Genomic DNA, 24745 nt, shown 5'->3' on the forward strand with positions numbered 1-24745 from the left:
AAATTTAGTCTTGAGGAGACCCTTTTATATGGTCAATCTCTATCTCATTATTACCCACAATGATCAAATCATACATACATACATACATACATACATACATATGTATGTATGTATGTATGTATGTATGTATGTATGTATGTATGTATGTATGTATGTATGTATGTATATAGTAATGATCATAATACATATATCACTCTCACATACATACAGTGAGCGATTAGCTTGGATTCTGCAAAATCCAATATTGACAAGGTATTCGACAATCCTATCATGCCATGCCCTGGGTGCTTGCTTTAGCCCATACAAGGCCTTACAAAGCCTGCATACATAACCTGGATGGCTCTCATCCACATAACCAGGTGGCTGCTCCACATAAAGTTCCTCTTGCAACTCACCTTGTAAGTAGGCATTCTTAAAGTCCATTGATGCATGATCTAACCTTTTAATGGAGCCACTGCTATGACAATCCTTATATGGCCATTTTAGCCACTAGAGCAAAAGTCTCCTCATAATCAATACCATAATTATGTGCTTACCCTTTGCCAACCACTAGTCATGCCTTGTAGCACTCAATAAATCCATCTCTGACTTATGCTTTGACCTTATAAACTGATTTATAGCCAATATCTTTCTTGCCTTCATATAAAGGCACCAACTCCCATGTGTCATTCTCCTTAAGTGCAACCATTTCTTCATCCATAGCATGATCCTGATACTCATTATCCATTGCATCTTCAAAACAATTGGATTCCACATCCTGCACAACCTTAGTCATGTATGCATAGTGATAAGCTACATAGCTATCATATGCCAATCGCTGCATTGTCTTTTTTACTCGACTTGACTTGCGTGGACCTCAATCACTACCAAGTACTTTAGCATCCTCTTATGCCTTCCACACACTAGGTATTTTAATATACACAATCCCAAACTCCTCATCCAAGCTTTGCTCAAAGCCATCTGAATCAACATCAATATAAGAGAAACCTGATGATACATCTTTCATAATAGGTGAGTCCCTAACTTTCTCTTTGTCTTTCTTAACATTTGTGATGTACTTGATAGACTAACCTGTGATCTCAATCTACCACTCTAAGGTCTATTGATAGAACCATGACTAGGAGACTCTTGTGGTCCACTCAATATATGTGACAAATGACATGTTTTCTGTACAGCCACACTCTCATGCTCATCAACCCCATGTTCATTCTGCATATATCAACCACTCTTTTTATAAAAAGGAATATCTCTACTAACTTCAACTCATGTGTAACAGGATTATAATATTTATATCCCTTCTGCTAAAGAGAATATTTCACAATTACACTTTTTTTTTGCTTTATGATCCAATTTACAGTGCAACTCATCAGGAATATGCACATAAGTAATACATCCAAATACTTTCACATGAGACAAAGTTGGCTTTCTACCTATCAACTCCCTTTCGGGTATCATTCCATGTATAACGGTAGTGGATATCCTATTCATAATGTATACAATAGTAGCAACTGCTTCAACCCAATAGTAATGAGACAAGTTTCTTTCTACTGACATCAATGCACGATCCACCTCTACAATATGCTTGTTTTTTTGCTCAATAACTACATTTTGCTACGGAATATATCTATATGTATATTGCCTCTATATACCATTTTTATGTAAGAAATCAAAAACACATTTGATAGATATTCTCCCCCTCCATCCGATCTTAGGCATTTAATATGCAACTATGTGCTTCTCAACCAAAGCCTTGAAGCTTTTAAAGTGAGTGAACACCTCACTTTTCTCACACATAAAGTGAACCCATACTTTTTAAGTATGATCATTAATGAAGGGAATATAATACTTGCAACCACTCAAAGTTGCAATCTTTGTAGGACCCCACACATCAAAATATATCAATTCAAGTGGCTTCTTGCATACATGCTTTTCATGTGGAAAGGCATGTCTTGCTTGCTTTTTAAATTGATACGCTTCACATACTTTTTGCATTCCATCAACTCTAAACTTGGACAAACCACCCACAATCTATTTTGATTGTATGTCTTTCATTTGTTGCATATTCACATGACCAATTCTCTTATGCCATATTTCAATATCAACCACAACACTTGAACCTTGTGTAAACATGGTAGCATTCATTTAAGGTAGACTTACATCAAGAGTAAATAATTTTCCAGTATATTTCCCTTTTGCATCAACCTACAATTGTTTTTAAGATATTCTATATAATAACCATCAGATGTGGATCGAACTACAATCCCTGTTCCACCATTCGACCAACACAAACCAAATTTTTTGTAATATTTGGTACATGTAGCACATCAACCAAGTACTTAGTTTTACCATCGCGCATACTCAAAGGAACATTTTCAACACATGAGTAATGAGGTGAGTTGTATCATCCTCTGTCTCCACATAGCTTGAAGACTCTAGATTGTGCATCTCTCTAAACCACTCTTCGTGAGAAGTCATGTTGTTAGAGATGCCTAAGTCTACAAACCATACATCATTCTTTGATGAACCATCAGTAGTCATAGTATTCATAAAGTGCTACATAGCAAACAATTGTTCACTTCTGTCATCATTGTTTTTGCTACTAGATGCATAATTGTCATGTTGCTTTTTTTATTTCTAATTTTAGCTTTCTTTTTGAAGCACTTTTTAGAAATGTGTCCTTTCTAACCACAATGTCAGCACTCCCTGTTATCACTAGGATTTTGCTGGCTATTAGAATCTATAACTTGGTCTTTTTATTCCCCCTTCCTTAGGATTGTCCTCCTCTATTTTGTTATGCATCATAACTTTAACCATGACCACCACCTTCACCTCTACCATGACCTCTACCTCTGATACTAAAGTAAAATGCTCGTTCAAACTTGTTCTTTCTTTGAGAAGAAGAGGAATCCAAGAAAAGGTTCTTCTCCTCAAGTATCAGTATAGAAATCAAGTTTTCAAAATCGGGGATTTTACCTCTCATATTCATAGATGGCCTAAAGTTCTTGTATTCATCTACAAGTTCATCTAAGTATGTACGCACAACATCATCATCATCAATTATCACAGTGATAGATCCAAGAGCTTTCACAACATTCTTGATCTTCAAGGCATAATCATTAATGGACAGGTTGTCTCTTTTCAGTTGGTTGAGTTGCAAATTTCTAGCCTTTGTGTTTACTTTGAATAGCCTTGCTAGATTCTTCCATGCAATATCAAGGGTATTAGATTCTTGCAAATAGCCCATCACACTATCTATGACACTAATAGATAGCCAATACATGACTTTACTTTATGTCTGCTTCCAATCTTTCCTAGTTTTTACTTGTTCTGTAGTAGCATTTCACGCAGGAACTTTGGGTGCCATTACCATGGAGTCAAGGAGGGCTGGTTGAAGCAATCTGGATTTAAGATGATTCCATCCTTATGTCCCATTCCATTACTTGGGTATCCCCTTAGGTGTGGGTATCACTTTAGCCCAAAGTCTCAGTTGGCTGAAGCTGAAATAAAAGTTGTCCAAGTTCAAGAGCCTACCCATCAACACACTTGGTAAGATGGTTATCCATAGTAGCATAATGTCTCCATCAATATCCTTTGTATCTATCATGTGATCTTTCTCCAAGGCAAAGTGGAGGCAAATTGATAAGCTTAGACAGAAGTTCATATGGAGCTTTTGCACCTCTCATAAGTGGCAGGCAATCTCCTAGAGCACATTAACAACACTGAGAGAGGAAGGTGGTGTTGGAATAGAAGATTTGAAATTGAAAAGCAAGAGGTTCTCCTTGTAGTCTCTAAAGAATATTTAGGCTGATCACCTTTGGGAAATCTAGTATTTTGTTATCAATGATGCAAGGATGCCTAGCGCATTTGCTATTTGCACCTATTACATAAAATCCTCTTCAAGAATTTAGAAGAGAGGATGTGGGAATTGGCCATTAGCAAACTAACTATATGGTTTGGAAGTAAATTTGTTACCCAAATGTTCACTCATAACTATAATGTTATTGCAACTTAAAAGAAGCGTTGGATGCTAATTTATAAGTGTATGAGTATTTTTTCACTAGGGCCAATTTTAAAGCTGCCCTAAATTTGAAGTCATCTACCTCTCCTTTGACAATCCCCCTTGGCTGGTTGTAGGACACATGGGTACAATATGATAGCTCTAGATAGAACCTTTAGATATTTGGATTGCCCATTGGAGGTGGGCATTTCCATGAAGGATGGATTTTAGCCATTGTTTAACAAGATAAAAATCTCTAGGGACTAGGCCTCCAATTTAGCCTAGCAGGGTGCTTAGTCATCACCCAATACTTTATGATGTCCACAATAGCCTATATAGCTATTGTGTTCCCCTTCTCAAAGGCATGTTGCTTTAAGTGGAGTACACGGTTAGAGAATTTATTTGGTTCTACGATTCTAAGAGGCACATTCTAGTGGTAGCTTGGGATCAGGTTACCACTAGGCCTCCAATTTAGCCTAGTAGGGTGCTTAGTCATCACCCAATACTTTATGATGTCCACAATAGCCCTATATAGCTATTGTGTTCCCCTTCTCAAAGGCATGTTGCTTTAAGTGGAGTACAAGGTTAGAGAATTTATTTGGTCCTACAATTCTAAGAGGCACATTCTAGTGGTAGCTTGGGATCAGGTTACCACAGAAATGCCCAATAGAGGCCTTGGATTAAATCCCCTCGGACAAGATGTGTCATCTTTTAATTTTCTAGATTTAAAATCCTCATGGTAGCATGCCATGGAATATTATACTCAAGCAGATGATTTGCTCAACTAGAGAGGTGATGCATACTCACATAGGGTACCTAACTTCAACATTACATTTTGTTACTAGATTACACATTCTTCATTATACATGTGCTTCCATTATCAATGACAGATGAAGAAAGAAGAAAATTGGATCCCTTTAGATTCTAATAAGGATGGGGATCCAACCTTTAACTTCAAAAATTCATAAGCCAAATGGGTTAATAGAGAACCTTAGTGAACAAGTTTTGGAGCTTATTAAATGTATGTGAACATATAACTCTAATGGACAATGTGGCTTCTGATCATTTTAGCATTCTAGTTAGATGTAGAAAGGTGTACTTGTTTGTGTTTTTCTATGATCCACTATTTTTAAAGCTTGCATATTAATTTTTGTTTTTTTCTAGGTGGAAAGAAGAATAAATAAGATGCTCATGGTAACTAAGGCTTTGCATGGAGTTGAGATTCATGTATGATTCGATGATTGAAGAATAATATATCATGTTTTTCTCATCTAGTAGTTTTGACATTGTTTGGTAGATATTTTAATTTTTAATTGGATCTAATATATACAAGTCCACATGTATAAGAAAATTACCAAGCAGTAAGCTAGGCCTTACATGGGGACTTGCATGATGAGATTTATATGCAATAGCCTAAGGGCTTTGAGGAAAAAGGCAAGGAGCACCTAGTGTGCAAGTTGAGAAAGAGCCTTTATGGCCTAAAGCAGGCACCTAGGGAATGGTATCACAAGTTTGATACTTTTATGCATTCACAGGGATATACACATAGTAGTGATATGGATCCGTGTCTCTACAGGAAGAAGGCTTGTGATGACAACCATATTATATTGGTACTTTATGTGGATGATATGTTGATTATTGGGAGAGCTCATGATAAGCTAGATAGCTTGAAAAGTCGGGTCAAGAAGAGCTTTGAGATGAAGGAAATGGGATAGGCCTCACATATTCTTGGCATGCACATCATGTGGAATCACTCTAAGGGGTTGCTTTACTTAGCACAAAAGGACTACATACATAAGGTCAAGAAGAGCTTTGAGATGAAGCAAATGGGATAGGCCTCACATATTCTTGGCATGCACATCATGTGCAATCGCTCTAAGGGGTTGCTTTACATAGCACAAAAGGACTACATACATAAGGTCCTTGAACACTTTTATATGCAGGATGCTAAGGCTATTGGCTATCCTTTCCCTTTCCATATGAAGGTAAGGCAGATTGTAGAGGTTGAGATGGCGAAGATCCCTTATGCATTCACAGTGGCCAGTTTGATATATGCCATGATAGCCACTCATCTAGGTATAACATTTGCAGTGGGAGTTATTGCATGCTATATGGCTACACTGGATCAACGACATTAGGACATCGTAAAGGGTATCATGAGGTACGTGAAAGAAGGAACTACACATATGAGCATTTGCTATGGTAGTCAAAATACTACAGTCATGGGTTACACTACAATTATATAGGACATTCAGATATTAGGAAGTCCACCTCAGGGTATGTCTTCACTTTTATTGGAGGTGTTGCTTCTTGGATGTCTAGAGGGGAAAAATGCATGGCCTTATCTACTACTAAGACATAGTATATTGCAACACCATGGAGACTTGGAAGGAGGCCCTATGGTTAGGCTATCTAGTGACAACCCTTGGTATTATTGTTACTCCTACACTGCATTTGAATTCTATGAGTGCTATTTAGTTGGCCAAGAATCCGGTCTTCCATGTGAAGACAAAGCACATTGAGGTGCACTATCACTTCATTAGGGAGGTGGTAGAGGATGTCGGTTGAGCTTTCCAAGATTTCGATTGATGAGAATCTTGCAAATCTACTCACTAAAAGTCTCTCAACGGAATGTTTTGCCTTCCTTAGGAAGATGATGGGGGATGAGATGACATCTTCCTCATCCTATTTTACTTTATTGTACATTTTTACTTTGTCACTTTTTACTTAATCTCTCCTCACTAGAGGCACATTCACCTTTAAGTGGGAGGTGTTTGGGATAAAGGCACTTGTGCCTACGCTGCCTTGTATTTACTTCACACACTGTGACCACACACTTGTACATTGTAGGTGTCATGCACCCATCATTGACACTTTATAATTTATCTTTTTAGTGACTATTGAATAAGGGAAGGCCAATCACAAATTTGTGATTCTTGGAGTTCCCACATACGACGTCTATCTCTCTTGCTCCATCTGCCATAACTCGTGCTTTGCTTTTTCTTCTGCTTGTGTGTTTCCACTCAGGCTCTACTTTTCAACATAGTCAAAGATGTCCTTGACCCCATTTCAACAACTCAAGAAAGTAAAGGAAGAGGAGGTGACTAAACAAGAGCTTGCCACAATCCTTACCCCCCTTGAGGGCTCATTTGTAGTCATCAGTGTAGTGGGGAGGGAGAGGAAGCTTCCAAGGTTCTCCCTATAGAGTGTGCCAAGAGTTCTAGAGATTAAGGTTAGGTGGATGAGAGTGTGGACGGATGGTGAATCAAGGGTGTCTAGCCTCACTAAAATCCTTGTTGGTTTTGCAAAGTTCATCTTCCCCATGCTATAGCTAATGGAGGACAAGGCACTCTCTATGCTTACAAAAACATGTGAGCTCCCAGTAGACAGAGTGCCAAGCCTATCAGCTCGCTCCACCTCCCCCAAGCTTGAAGAGATTGAGATATCCACCATCAATACACTAGTGTATGCAATTGACACCTTGGAGCAAGCTGCAGTTGTGAGGCAAGAGAATTTTAGGTTGCCTATGCGAGGATGGATGTGGTGAGATATCCCACCACTCCACCTGAGGTATCCCTCTGAGCACATTAGACAAGTCTAGATCCCATATGAAACCAACCAAAGAGAACGAGATTAAAGATGATGAAGCCCAAGAGGTAATTTTTAATAGCTTATCATTGCAAGCCATACTGGATATAGACGACTTTGCTAGTAGGCATGCATTGAGGGGCATTTGGAAGAGATGCCATCTTGGCTTGATACATAGGGAGATTCCCCCTCAATATATTGTTGTGATCCACATTGAATACACCCCTATTGCTTGTGCCTAGCTCAAAATTCTCAAAGCACTCTCCAAGGTGTTATGTATCTCAAGTAATAGCACCCCCTAATGGCCAACAAGGTTCCAACAAGGTCATCCTTGTTGACAAGGAACTCATGAGACTCAGTTTTGACACATGCTTACATGAGAGAGTTGTGAGCTTAGTGGCTTTTGGGAGTAATTTTGAGGCTTCAAAAGCATAGATGATGGCCAATATGGTGCATGATCAATCACCTAGCAACAGATGCCACAAGTAGGTGGTCAAAGCCATTAAAACGTTACATATTAATAAAAACAATAAATTGTTTTTGTATTGTCACTACAAGTTACATTGGTGATTGGATATTATGAAGCAACTTTATGTAAATATATTTGTAATAGTACTATGTCTTCTTCTTTCTTTATGACTTGTACATGCAGTGATGGTATCTCAATCTTGTTTCTCTTTGACTTGAATAGCAATAATTGAAGACATGATACTATCAATCATACACTAATCAAAGTCATGGAAGTTTGTAATATCTAAATGATATTTAAGATTAGGCCAAGGATTTATGCTTGTTTGGCCCTCCCTAAATGTTTATGTTAATGATGATATCGATGTTGATGTATTATCTTAGTGTATGATGTTATCAATCATACACTAATCAAAGTCATGGACTTTTGTAATATCTAAATGATATTTAAGATTAGACCAAGGATTTGAAGCATTTGCAACATGTGACACATTTGACTAAAAATTGCCCTTGTTTGGCCCTCCCTAAATGTTTATGTCAATGACAATGTTGATGTATCCTGTTGATAATAATAAAGAAATGATGATTTGTATATATGATGTTGGGAGCCCCTGGGAAGGGTAGCACACATAAGGGCTAGACACCACCATCTAGCCCCCCCACACACCATAGCGAGTTTTTTCTTTAATGCTCCCAAGGGCCCCCAACATCATACAAACCATCTTCATAAAGCATTAATGCTAGCATTATTATTATTGACATCAGTAACATCACCAATGTCTTTCACCTTCTACATGTATAACTATATAGAAAATATCAATAAGAATATCCTATTTTGAAGAAAATATTATCCAAAATTATTAAAAATATATTAGTCACAAAGATAATTCCCAAATGTGATAGGATCAAATTATTGAGGAACCATGTTAAATAGATGTGTATACAATGATTGATTGCATACAGTGTACATTTAAGGAGTGGATTTGTATAAAGCATTTACAAAAGTAGGGATATTAGTCCCATTGACCCCTAATCCTCCTAATAAACTATATATCACTATGCATGATGGTTACACATTTTGCATGGATTGCATAAAGATATGTGTCTTCGAAAAAGCTAGGGTAAGGGGGCCAATAGAGTGTCACCAAAATTGACCCCTAGTAAATCACCCTTGCCCAACCCAATTTGCATCCTTTGAGTGGATAGAATGGTGGGTTGGGCACCCCATTTGCATGAGGAAAAAAGGTGAGGTCCACATCAAACCCACAAATATTTAAAAATATATATATTAAAAAAAAAGACTTGTGATTTCTTACCCCAATTAAGTAAGGGTGCCCCCTTCAACGCATGACATGTGGCATCACTGAAAGGTTGGTGCATAGTAGTAGGCATAGTGCACTTCCACTACTAGTGAAGTGTCAGTTTTCCATTCATGCAGTGGCCTTCCCCCTCCTACAACACAATTCATCCATGACTCAAAGGTTCGTTGTTGTTGCTCCCACATCGTGCAATCGACGAGGTCTGTTGATGCTATCAGGTCATGATGGCTATTGTGAATGATGGAGATGACTTCTAAGGGACGAGGGACATAAACATCAAATGGTCCTTTCAATTTATCTTTTGTCATTTATCTTGTGGCTCTATTGGCGGGCTACTGGCATATTTGGGACCAAAGCTTGATTGGTTTGCTTGTCATTAGTGCCTCCTTGATTGGAAGCTTTGGGATTTGGAAGAACTTATCTTTTGTTGGATATCGCATCACATGCTACGATCACGTCTCCTTCGAGCTCATGGTAGCTATGATTGAGGCCATCAAGAAAGATTATGCAGATTGCATCTTTACAAGTGATCAGTAATTAGGGGCCTTGCCAATGGCATGAAGCTCTACAACCTTGGCACATGAAGATTTAGTGATGCCCATGGCAGGTAGCAAATGCATGTTAGATATCTTAGATGGAGATATACTTGAGGGTGTCCTCCACAACACAGACACACTCTTTTAGGACAACTCTTCACACAAGTAGGTAGACTGGTACAACACTAGATGGAGCTTCTTTAGAAGTTATCTGGATGTTAAATATGGCACTTTTGATGTAGTTGGGAAACATTCTTCATGGTCTTGTTTTGACACATGCCTATTGCAATAGAAATGCAGTCATAACTATGATTTTGTTAGGTACTCTAAATAGGATGGGCTTATGAAATGTTTACTAAATTTCTTGATCTTTTTAAATATTTCTCTTGCCAAACTACATGTATATATGCTGGGGGGATATGATCATGCTCAGCCCCTACCAATACTACCTTTTAAAAAATTTCCACAAGGTTGTCTCACATTCCTTTATTAACTAATCAATTCATATAATTTAGTAGTGTCTTTGAAGCTTGATTAGAGTGTGTTTGTAGTTGCCACAAGTTTCTCTCCTTTGTGAAATAGGATTTGAATGGCTTGAACATGGAGCATCTAGAGGTTGGAGCTTGTGTGAGGTGTGGGCTAGAAGAGTGACAATATCTATGCCAACATCCTTTGCTTTTGCTACAACTTCAAGCCTTGTATGGCTACCATGCCCATCCATGATGAGTAAATATCAATAAGAAGAGGGGGGGGGGGGGTTTTAGGACAGACACCATAAAATGCTCCATCCATGCCTCAAAAATATGCTTGGTCATCCATGCCTCATTTTGCATTGACATTATAGCCCCTTCCTCGCACTCCATCAAATAATTTTGCATAGCCTTCTAGGCTTTGAAGATGTAGTACCTCGGTAATGCATACCCAATAGCATTGACATAATATAGCATAATTAACCACTCCCTACCACCATTTAAAGGGTTATGCCATATATATTCTTGGATCCTTTCCTTGCCAACACTCACATCCCTCTATCTTTATTACCTTGCACACCCATCTCATTAGTATTCCAAATATTCTTAGGGGGATAGTGATGCTGATTGTATGTCATAGTTGCTAAGTTATCATGGAATGTTTTCATCACTTTAGGTTGCAAAGCAATAGCACAAGACCTATCAAGGCTCTCACATACATGGATTGTGAGTTGTTAGTGCCATTTGAAAAATTTGTCCCACCTTCTTTTCCCGAGGATGGCATCACTGAATGGATTATTGCAAGATTGAACTATCTCAATTGCTTTTAGCTTCAATGTATTTATAGACACCCCATGACTAGTATCTTGCATTAGAAATGACAAATCCACTTTCCCAATGAGGTTGTGCTCATTCCATATTGCCTACTACACTCCCTCATTGACATGTCCCCTCGTGAGCTACAATTGCCTTTAACATATCACTTTTCATCCATTTTGGTTGCCTCCCTTTTTTGTGGGACCTCTTTACAAGGGACTTGGGAAGAGGTAATGTAGGAGCCTCATTGGATTGGAGGCCATGTGACGAAGTGGATGGATTGGTTTTTTAAATTTTCCAATTTAGGGGGATGTGTCCATTTATAATGAAAATGAGTTGGCTTGGGTGGTGGGGTTGCAATTTTATGAATCTAAGGTTTGCATAGAACATTTTTGGGTCGCATCCACACATTTTTCCTCTTGTTGGCTATTGCAACAAGGGGGGTATACAATATATGTGTTTAGAGAACACAATGGCAGAGTAAGTAATAGTTACATTGTGTTAAAAAACTCAGCAAAGAAGGAATGAATTATATATGCTCAACAATGTACTCAATTGAGAGTGGCTTTCCAAACACAATAGACAATATTATAAGCTACATTGTAGACATTGCTTCTATAGATTGCCCATCAAGGTCGACTATACCTTAGTCTAGAAAAAATCCATAGCCACAACATCAAACCCTCTTCTTTGGTGGTTGTCCCATGGGCAGATATTTTGGAACCTAAACTTCTTCTTTGGGTCTGGGAAATTTGGGTAGCCTAGTTTTTTATGGTGGGACATGGGACTAAGATGATTTAACTGTTTTCTTGAGGAGGAAAAATGCAAGAGATACCACATGGATTCCTCCACATTAACAAAATTTGTGGCCTTGCCTATCCAATAGCAAGTTAGTGCATAAAATATGGGAGACAAAAGGATGTTTGGAAGAGAGACATGCTTTGCACTCACATAAATGAGACATAGCAGGATAGGAAAAGCAAGAAAAGGCAATGATGAAGATGGAATTGATTTTCAATTTAACAATTTAGAAGTTGGGCTATTTGGTAGATAGTTTGGGCAGCTCTATGCATAGAGGGGTACTCAGCAATACAAATGATGTTTGAGTAGCTATATGCTTTGAGGACACAAGGGTACTGTGCGTTCAACACATGATAGGAGCTCCAAGTTCAGAAGGGTACACATCAGCAAAAGCTAAAGAAGATGAGACCTTTAAGTATTGTAGGGTACGTAGTAGGGTGGGCACTAGGAAGAAGTAGCAAGTTATAGGTTGGAGCAACAACATACTCAACAGTAGGCATGAAGGTTGTAGGGGAACTAAGGAGTAGCTTTGAGGACATGAAGGTGTTGTGCAAGGTATGTGATAGGAGCTCTAAGTATAGCAGGGTACACAATAGTAGATGATGAAAAAGACATGGCAGGAGCTCCAAGTACACACAGGTACACAAAAACAAAAGATGAAGAGTGATAGGTAAGGCAGAGTATATAGCAATAGCAAGGAAGAATGGGTGTGTTATTTGGTAGGAGGCAGAGATTTTTTAGGCAGGGGCTAGAGATTGGTAGATTGGTGCTTGCTAATATTTGATAAGTAGGTTTTTGAATTCAAAATAGGAAGACTTAGTAATGATGAAGGTATTAAATATTGTGTATTTTTGTATTTCATTGCAGATTTGCCTATGTGAGAGATCTATTCTTGACATTTTCATGGTGTATCGAGGACAAGGAAGAAGATGGGCCAAAGGATGAATGGTCGTTGTGGAGGACTAGAAGAAGAACACGATGACTAGCATGCACACCAAGGAGAAAAGGGCAGATATGAAACTGTTTTCAATCCTCTCATCCCTCTTTTTGTGCCATGTAGTTTTCCAAAAAGGACGACACTACCCATGCTCTCATGTGCCAAGTTTGACGCAAAAGGGGCTCGACTGTTTGCCAAGAAATGTCACTATTTTGGAGGTCACTAACTTTTTCCCCCCTTAACCTAATGAAATATGCTTCCATTGCCTCTTTGAAGGAATCTTAGGATATGGCTTGCATACACTTGTCATCTATATAATTCTATTGGATAGATGACAAGTGTATGCTCTCTTGTCATCTATACAATGTGCTCTCTTGTCAAGGCTCTGCTGCTTGTGTGCCTGGTGGGTTGCATACACTTGTCATCTATACAATGTGCTCTCTTGTCAAGGCTCTACTGCTTGTGTGCCTAGTGGGTTAGGTGTAGGTGACTTGGGTGGCTTCATTGCTTGGGGCTACTATGGTGGGAGAAGTGTTGAGAAATAGACAAATGATGTATGCTCCATGAAGAGATGTCCTGAATCCCATATGCACAGTGAGGAGAGTGGAACGACCCAACTTCTATAAAGCATTGTACTTGACTATCACTTTCATAATGATGAATACAATATCATGATGCTTTCCTCTTTCAGTTAGTGTCATTATCAGTCCAATACACAAGATTGTCTTTATGAGTCCAAGCTTCCACCTTGGAACCTAATTCACTTGTGTAACAGTTGTCTACTCATTGTCCATGTCAACATGAATTTAGTCTTCATCTTCCAACCTCCATAGCTCCCGCCATGCTCTAGATCCGATATTTCAAACAAGAAGGGCAAGGTATTGTTGGAAAGGTACGAGGCCTTCAATGACAAGCATCATAGGCCCTTTCTAAGGACTGATACTTCTCCAAAAAGTATGATCCATGAGCTTACAATATGTGCTACAAAAATGTGGGCCAATGACATTGGATTTGCAATACTAGATTATACAAACAAAATAAAATGGAGGAAGTGAAGTTGAGTACCATGTAATGGGTGATCTTGGTTTCTCCCCATGCATTGATAAGTATTTGTAAAATCTTCAAGTACTTTATGAAGTTTAGCTTGAGTTGAAGGATTTGTTGGGTTTCAACATTATGGACACCAACTTGTCAAAGAAATGCCAAAATTTTGTGTGAGCACTCTTAAAGTTGGGATCTCTTTCCAAATCCATACTACATTTGCAATGTTTCTTAAGAATCTCTTGCCCTTTGTCCTAATAATAGATATCTTCTAGGCTACAACATAAGTTAACCCTAACACCCTTTTGTTCTCTTTGGATCTTAACCTTGCCTCTATGCACACCTATGGAATTCAATAACTCTGACTCTTCTTTCCAACTGAGGTTGCGTCAAGGTTGCTACACCCTGGCAATGATATGCCGGCCTGCTTCATCCTATGCGTGGTTCATGACATGCAATGGGATAGGTGTGGCCTCCCCATCCAGTGTCTCAATATTGAACAACCCTAATGGAACCGATAGCTCGTTTGCCAAACTAGAGGATGGCCTCCATCTAGGGCAATATACAAAGAGATGAGTGATTCCACACTCAACACATATCAAGTCAACCTTATCTCTATTTGCTTGCTCCCTCTCACGGCTCGTCCACATAGTGGACTAGAGTATTACTCGGCGGATGGGTCATGTAGGGTCCAGGTTGTCTAGGGATACGTGTAGGATTTATCTCCATTCTTGGGATGCACGGTTTAGTGTCTTTGGTCTCATATGCATCTTTTCCTAATGGAAAATAACATCATGGGTGCAAATAACCTTCTAAGCTTGAGGATCCCAAAGATGATATCCCATCTCACTTACACCCCCATATCCAAGAAAGATGCATTTGATAGACTTCAAACCTAGCTTACTATGCTTGTCTTTGAAAATATGGCAAAAGCCTCACATTCAAAGACTTGCAAGTGTGTATATGAGGGATGTTTACTAGACCATACCTCCTCTACAAATATACCACTAAGAGTAGTGTATGAGGATCTATTAATGAGATGCATGGCAATAGTAACTATTTTAGTCCAAAAGTGCTATGGTAAGTCCACTTGACTAAGCATACAACTACGGACTCTTTCTTGAATAGTCATATTCATATGGTGTATAATACTATTCTAGGGGGGTTGTATGGGGTGGTCAACTTACACATCTCATCACATAGCTCCTCAAAAGCCTTAGATACATATTCATATCCATTGTCTGATGGCAAGCATTTCAGCCTATACCCAAATTGATTCTCAACCATGGCGAGAAAACGCTAAAACATAGGCAAAACATTTGATTTTTGCTTAATGGGATAGACCCAAACGTTATGCAAATAATAATCTATAAATGTAATAAAATGCTTCACACCACCAAGGACTAATAGAGCACAAGACCACAAACATATGAATGCACAATGCCCAAAGGCTCACCCACACGTGTAGGACCAACCTTCTTATGCAAATTACAAGTTCACTTGCCATACAAACAATGATCACATGAATTAAAAAAAGAATAATCCAAGGGCGGAAGATACTACAAATGGGTCAATACTTTTATTCCTTTCAAAGACATGTGCTCAAGGTGACGATGCCATAAAGATACATGTGGAAGAGTGGTCATAGCCAAGACATGGTCAATAGACATAGAAACAAGTAAAGGGTAGAGACTGCCAACCTTGGCACCTCTAGCAAAAACAAGATTTTCATGGGTGATCTTCCTTAAAGAATCTCCAAAAGATACATGGTACCTATCATTATCTGATTGTCCAAATGAAATAAGACTTTTGGTCAAACTCAGAACATAACGTACATCATGAAGCACAAGCAGAGCATTGGTACCATCTAACATCACTTACACCAATGATATCTACTACAATGTCATTTTCCAATCTAATAGAACTCATAATAGTAGGGTAGCTATGAAACTAATGGTGATGCAGGGTAACATGGAATGATGCCTTTGAATCAAGAAGCCAACACTAAGAGTAAGTGGATGGTGCATCGGGCAACTAAGTAGCATTAATAAATGAAGCTGTAAGAATGTAGTCATTAGAATTGTACTCCAAGGCATTTTATCTCCTCTATCTGTACACTGGACTTAGGCATAATCTCTCTGGACTTATATATTTTCATGTACTTTCCCCTACCTTTCTTATTGTGCCTATCATTCTGTATTTTATGGCACTATGGCCTAATGTGACCATGTTGCCCACAATAATGACATGTCAAAGAGGACTTACAACTATGGAACTTACTCGAGATTGCCCATGAGACTAAGAATTCCCCCTGTTGGGCTGTGAGTCTCTACTATGGCTATTTTACCATATCCACCATTTCTACCTCTAACTGTAAGTGCATGAGAAGTGTGGGATGCATCAATATTCATCCAATTAACTTCTTCTGTGATGATAGTGGACTTGCATAACTCATTAACCTCATCCCAATCATCTCTATCCCAACCTTTTGGCTTTATACCCTTTGTTTTCAATGGCCTACTTTACTTATTTTGCACCATACTTCCCATATTTACATATTTTAATATTGGAAGTTACTACTACCGAACGAATTTATGTATTAGGACATTATTTAGTGGAACACATAACAAAGTGCATGTCGGGTTATTTATATCTAGCCTATCATGACACTATCCAGTCAAATTCATGTGACCAAGTGCCTGTCCATGCCTAAGGGGAAAGGGAGGGTGCAACAATCAAATGATACCTCTATGCTAAGTTCACGACACAATGCCAAGTGACTAACATTTCCAAAGACCCTCACTTGCCAAATTTATGATTGAGTACCTATTTGACAAGAACCTTTCGACCCTACCCACATATGTCACAAGATAGAGGTATCACGATATGGATATGTTGAATATATGACACATGCCAATCCACATGTCCAAAAAGTGACAAACACAAACAACATTACACAACACGTGCAAGTAATGCATGTCAAGGAAGAATCACTTCATGACATGCATAACACATGCCAATCATCAATATTTTCACTCCCATATATGTGTGTGCAAAGTGCACACATATGTAAACAATGAGTGATAGTAGAGGATTTCCTCATCAATCCTTCTCATGATGTGCTTACGTCAAATTCATGATGCACATTAATTGGATGACCCCTTTTATCACATATATGTATGCATATGTGCACCTACACACATGCACACAAATACACATGAACACTAAGTGGTAGGCTATGACTACCTCATGGCATACATATGCCAAATTCATGGCACATGCAAATTGGCAAGCCTACCCTACCATGCATATGAGAGAGAGAGAGAGAGAGAGAGAGAGAGAGAGAGAGAGAGAGAGAGAGAGAGAGAGAGAGAGAGAGAGAGAGAGAGAGAGAGAGAGAGAGAGAGAGAGAGAGAGAGAGAGAGAGAGAGAGAGAGAGAGAGAGAGAGAGAGAGAGAGTGTGTGTGTGTGTGTGTAGAATGAAGCCATGTAGTCCCTCGAGCTATGATTTTATAGATTTTGAAGCTTACTAGGCTTTTTGTCAAGCCCAAAAAGCATGTTGCGCTATCTCATACTCTAGGTAGGCCCAATTGAGAAATTCAAAAGCTTGTCAAGGTTTTGGTAGATTTCTAAGTTAGCTTTTATGTGCTCAAGAGTGATAAAAAATCAATGTAAACATATTAACATAGTAATCCCACACCCTCATTACAAATTTTTTTGAGTAATTACGTAAATATTCAATTTGTGATTATAAGCAAATTGGAGGATAGGTAAGTTCCAATTGTTTAATCGATGTAATTTGTGTAGGATCTAAGAAGGACAATGATAGTATTATTTCTTGCTTCTATCTTACCATTGCTTTTGAGATAGAGAGCTAAGGTAAAGTCCACCTTAGAACCTATATTTTTAAATAGTGCTTTCCAAAAGTGACTACAAAATCTACTATCATGATAAGAAAGTATTACTTTTGGAAATTTGTGATGGAAAAATACTATGTTGGTGAATAATTAAGCTCAACTTTTGGTGCAGTCAGTGTCTTTTTACAAGGAACAAGGTAAGCTTGTTTATTGAATCTATTCACTATCATTCATCTTATGTCATGGTGTGCAAATGCCATGGGAAAACCATTAATAAAATCCATAGATATTTGCTCCTATTGTCTACTAGATGTAGGTAAAGGCATGTATAATCCTGACTATGGTTACGTTTAATATGTTGACACATAATGCATCTAAACACAAATTCAATAGCATCATGCTTCATTACATGCCAGAAAAAATATCTTTTACATGTAGCTACAGCAAATTGAATGCTTCCGTGTCCCATAATGTAAGTTCTTGCATGCATTTCATTCATTATAATGTTTCTTAAAGGTGCACTAACATGCAACGTTCTTTTGATAATACCAGAATCCATTGATATACATATAATGATCAATGAGAGTGGTGATATGCCAAACAATAGAAAAATCAGAGTGTCATGCATATATAGGAATCATGGCATCAAAAGTTTGAACTTAAATAGTAGAAATATGATTCAAGTACACATGTTTAATTTGATCAAAAGTAAGCACATAATGTGAAGAAATTGCTAGGCATATGCCTTAATGCATATAAAATGACATTATCATATCCAAGATAGTATCGAATCATTGGGTAAAATTTTGTATAAAAGATGCCCATTTGATATGGTAGTTAGAGATGATCGATTGGTTCAATAAGTGTTGGATGGCTTATGGCTTTGTTTTGGTAAGAACTGTGGATACCATAAGGTAATGTCTCTAGATGTCTACGCCATACACTACAACTAATAGTTTCTTATCATAAATATTGTAAATTTGTTCCAAGTGTTTGAGATTTTGGCTTTCCTAGGCAATAGGGTGATCATTCAACATCAAAACTATGCCTACACATGAACTAATGCCATCAATCACATCAATACTAGAGAGAAAGGCTGAGAAAAAGGTGGTAGTTGGAGTATAGGTGCATGGGTCAAAAGCTATTTAGAGTACTAAAAGACTTCTACTAGCTAGGACCCCATTATAAAATAATATTTTATACAACAACATAGTCAAAGATAAGGCAAACAATGAAAACTTTTGGACAAATTTTCACTAAAGACCTACTAAACCAAGAAAAGATCTAACTTCATGCGCACTCTTAGGGATTGACTAGTCTTTTGTGGTTTGAAATTTCTTGGATCCATAATAATTTGTTCAATAGAAACTATATGTCCAAGGTACTCGATTGATTTTGAAATAAGGAACTCTTGTCATGATTTACATACAAGTGATTTTTATGTTGTAAGTCAAACATAATTCTAAGATGCTTCTTATGTTCATGTTCTAGTTTACTGAAAATAATGATATCATCAAAGAAAACAATCATAAAGCCTTGATAATCCAGAAAGATTTTATTCATCACATGTGTAGATGCAGTTGGTGCATTTATAAGACCTAAAGACGTAATTATTAATTCATAATGACCAAACTATGTCCTAAATAACATGGTCTTAAACACATCAACTAAATTGATGGTATCTTGATTTGAGATCTATTTTACTAAAAAATGTGTCCCCCTAAGTCTATCCAATAGATCATCTACTCTTCCCTTTGTCTTTATCTTGAACACTAGTAAATGCACCTGATGTGGGACTGCTCCTTCGTCTCCTAGACCAAGGGCTAACTGTAGATGTAGTACCAAATGATGTTTTTGGTCCATTAAGACTGTGTGATTCTTACTTTTCTTTCTACACATAACAATCATGATCATCATCATCATCCAATGCATCACCACTAGATGCATACCAACTGCTTATCTCATAAAAAATAATATCCTACTCACTTTGAACCCACCTGAGATGGGATATAACAACGATACTTTTTTTGCTCTAAAGAGTATCAAATAAAAATACATTTTTTAGCTTTGGATCAAGCTTCTTTTGTAGCTCATCTGGCACATGAATATATGCAGTACAACCAAATAGTTTTAGGTGTGACACATCAAGCTTCTTGTCTATAAAGCATTCTTTGGGGTCATCCCATGAACTGCAACTGTGGGAGTTCTGTTCATAATATAGACAATAGTATGAACAGCTTCAAACCAAAGATATTTTGGCATATTCTTTTCAGCCATCATTGCTCGTGCAACTTTTAAAATATGTTTAGTTTTTCTTTTTGCAACCTTATTTTGTTGTGGCTATACCTGCAAGTAAATTGTCTCTTTATTCCATGTGACCTCAAGAAGCCATTGAACTTATTAGAGAGGTACTCTCCTCCTCAATCTGACCTTAAAAACTTAACTTTCAAGCTTGTTTTTGTTTCAATAGTAGCATTGAAAGTTTTGAAGTGCTCAAATATATCTTTCTTTTTCTTTATGAAATATACCCACAGTTTTCTTGAACAATCATCAATAAACGTTACAAAATATTTGTTGTCACCATTAGATATGTTTTATGTAGGCCCCCAAAGTAGATGAAACCAAATCATCATCATCATCATATATAGCATCAATAGCTACTAATGCATCTACAATGCTTCTCACTTTTAAAACATACTCATTTACAGACATCTTCCCTTTCTTCAAAGTATTCACCTCTTGCTTGAGTTGAATCTTCCGTACCTTTGTATTTACTGAAAATATATTCTCAAAAATTGTCCAAGATACATGTGAAGTTTCTGCATTTCTAACATGCCCAAGCATAGTATTATCAATGACTACAAATAGCCAATACATCACCTTTTTATCTTTTACATTCCATTTTTTCCATGCCTTTAATTTATTTGCAGTCACAAGGTCACTCAGCTTTGGCTCCTTTTTTTCACTTGAAAATGAACTTGTAAAGGCCTTTTCCAATAAGTAAGTTCGTCACACGAAACTTCCATGATTGATAATTATTCTTGTCCAACTTCTCAATGATGGGGTTTCCATTGTTCTCTACCACATTATCACAAAACTGATATAAAATAGTAAGCAAATCTTCTACAACCTTTCACAACAACTGCACATCAATATACCAAGTAGCCTTTTTTAATGACTCAATAGTACATGTAATCTGCAACCTATTTCTAGATAAAACATGTTGTTTGCTTTGTGGCAAACACCTTAGAACTTATAGATTTGAAATCTATAACTTTTGCACCACTTTCGATTGACACAATCGAAATCGCAGTATACCCTAAAATTTCTATCTGCAATCTTGTAGATTTGAAATCTATAACTTGTGCACCACTTTCGATTGATACAATTGAAATCACAGTATATCCTAAAATTGCTATCCGCAATCTTATAGGTCTAAAACACGGCCCAAAATGACCCGCGCTAAAGGGTTTATCTGCAGAATATACAATGCTTTGCTTGCACACCAAATCTCACAGCAATATGAGATTTTTGCTTTGCCCTGTTTTTAGTACATCCACATGCACTATCCAAGAAAAAGAGTGAAAGAATGAGAGAGCTTCTTACCTACTGCTTGGTTGCTTGAATCCTTGATTCTTCTCCTTCACTTCAGCCTTCAAATCTAGTCTCTCTCAATGGCACTCTGATCCCATGTCAAGAATCATGTGGTGGGGCAAATTGGTTGAGCTACTACACCAAACACACACCACACACATAGGAAGCTCAGTCAAGAACACAAGAAGAGAGATGGAGGCCAAAACATTTTCTTGCTAGTTTTTTCTTCTTCTTTCACACAAAATACAATGTATACAAAGTATATATCAGATACAACGTAAAGGAAAGTTTCCTACTAAGTTAAACAGTGCATAACTGACTATACTAATTGCCTGGTGATGTAACTATGCCAATTGTAGATAGGTGTAATAACAAAATATAATAAGTAATAAGTTAGTGGCCATGTGAGAATCATAATGACCACCGATGCACTAAGTGTAGACATGTAGACCCATTTAACCAAGTGGTCCATCATCAATGTCTACACGTGTTGAGTTTGCATCTCAACAAATATGGCTAGCTAAGTATTTGCAATAATCAAATAGATAGGTCACACTTGCTATAAGAGATCTTTGTGATAGTATATTCTTCATTTACATAAACATGAAAATCCACTTTTCTCTTGCAGTTTGTTATGTCTCTGAGAAGTTTCGTTAGGAAATATAAGCTAGGAGAGGAAATGATATAGATCAAAATTTTTAGTGTAATTTTGATTTAGAAGGATGAGGCATCTTTAGATATGGAAAGGACTAATTTTTGAGAAGGGAGGAAAAAAGTTAATTTATAGGGCCAAATCTAGTCTACCCTACTGATGTGGCACTTGGAAAAAGTAGTGGAGCATGAAGTGGTTATAGAAATACCTTTAGAGGGTCTTAAGAGGCACCAAAAGTGTGGAGTTTAACAAATGTAAATTGATTTGGAGGCATTTTAGTGCAGAAAAGAGCATGAAAAATGAATATTCAACTTGCAATATGGTTGGGTATCTTTTAAGAGAAGGAAATCCCTTTTCTATGAAAATTTTTAAAAAGTCAAAATTTGGGGTCAAGCTTTTTGATGTAGTACTTTTGAAAAGTGGTGGACCCCATCTTGGAGGATGAAAAAGGGTAGTTACCCAAGTGAAAAGAAAGGAAGATCCCCTTCTTTCTAGGTGGGTTTTACCATGAACAATAGGGTAAATCCTAGGAATGTAGGGGAGCCAAGGGACAAAAAGGCATGCAATGATGACCATGGAAGTGGGACTAATTCAAGTTAAGGTTTCCTAAGTGATTCCTTACTAGTCCCTTTTTAAGTATATAATTCCCTTAATGTGATTGGGGCCATGCCCCAAAGAGGAAGGCAACTCTTCTCTAGCACTCTCCATGTAGACTTATAAAGCCTCCTACCAAGATAACTCCTCCTCCACACCCCCCCCCATCAACATTAATTTAGCCATGTTTAGAAATTTTCATAGGAAAGGAATTAAGCATTGGGCTGACATACGAGATCCCAATAGTCTCCAATTCAAGAGTACTATGCTCATTCAAGTGGAGAAATAGTTGGATGATCAAGAAACTAGTTGGTTTGGCAACACATTAGGAAGATTGAACTCTAGTTGGCCTACATCATACCCACTTCAATCTTCAAACCCTACCAAAGACTGGAAGTTGGCCACAAGTGTACCCCTAAATAAAGAAAAATACAAGGACTTTGCTATAGACCATGCATGTCAGACAATGGTAGAGGCAAACAAGTGGAAAGGTACTATGTATGGCAACTCTCTTAACCATTTGAAGAAGTAGTTTGTAGCTGCTTGGAGATCTACCCCCCTCACCACCTCTCGATTCGATATTATGGAGGTAGGTCTCTAGGAAGTTTCCTACTACAAATAACAAGATCTCTATCTACAAATCTATGCTAGGATGGTGTTTTCTCTATCACTACAAAGAAGAAAATGTAGTTCACCTATTCTAGACTTGCCCAAAGGTCTGACTCTCGATTCGATATTATGGAGGTAGGTCTCTAGGAAGTTTCCTACTACAAATAACAAGATCTCTATCTACAAATCTATGCTAGGATGGTGTTTTCTCTATCACTACAAAGAAGAAAATGTAGTTCACCTATGTAGACTTGCCCAAAGGTCTGACAACTATGGAATAGAGTTTTTGGTCTACTAAACAAAATTGGACTACATATTAGACTTACAAGCTATCATTGATGTTGAAGAGAATATTAACGAAAGCTCCAAGGAGCTATGGGATGTGATCAAAGCTACCATTTATAGGAATGCTTGGACCACTCACAATGTTTTCATGGCTTGTAGAATCAAGCACACTAATGTTTTCATGGCTTGTAGAATCAAGAACACCAAGGGCACATTGGATAGTACTTTTAAAGTCTTAGTACATGACATTCTAATTTGCTTGAAAAAGTTTGGTAGTTGCAACAATTGCTCTAAAATTTCTTACAAGCTCATCCAAAAATATATATAGCCTCTTAGGTCCTAACACTCTAAGGAGTTCTTTCATTTTCAAAAGTAAGTCCTTATGGAGATGTAACACTTTACATATGGAGATGTAACACTTTATCTACTTTAATATATATCTATTTTCACCCATGTAACTTGATCAAGCATCCCTTATCTAGATCAAATTTGATTCAAACAATAAATCAAAATATTTTCTTTTTTGTGAACAATATAAGGTGAATCTTTCCATGACATGCAATGCACAAATTCAAGGGTTGTAATGCCCACCAAAGAGCTCATCGTGCCAAAAATGATATTTGACATTCAAACAATGAGCATTAGGGTCTAGAGAAGTGCCACTGATAGATTGATTGCATTACATAAATCAGTGTGTTCTCAAAGATGATTTATCATGGTCTAGCAAGAGCACATCATTAGGAGCCACCTCTCCAATATGACACATCTTATGACATTGAAAAGCAAAGCTATGATTTGTACCCATTCTTAGGTCTAAGTGGTACAATATATAATACCCAACTATCAAGCCACTAAAAAGTAACAATCATTGAACATAAAGTATGTAAAAAGAAGCAATAATAAATATTTGATAAAAATAGCATTCAAGTATCCCCCACAACTAAACATATATGTAGAAAGGATCGTTAAAGTCAAAAGTTTATTGACCTAAGAGCTAAACCTTGCCAAAATTAGTAGGCATGTGTTATGATAGCAAATCCCATAAGAAAAGTGTAAGAGATATTGATAAATTCTAATATTATAAATTAGGTTTTGGTAGATGGATATGGAGATAGAAAGTTGTTAATCTATGATATAAAGGTCACAATATGCATAAGACTAGAAATAACCAACAAGAAAAA

Source organism: Lygodium microphyllum, chromosome 11 (assembly GCF_053477565.2).
Source record: "Lygodium microphyllum isolate KBCC chromosome 11, Lygodium_microphyllum_v1.1.10, whole genome shotgun sequence".
Taxonomy (NCBI): Eukaryota; Viridiplantae; Streptophyta; class Polypodiopsida; order Schizaeales; family Lygodiaceae; genus Lygodium; species Lygodium microphyllum.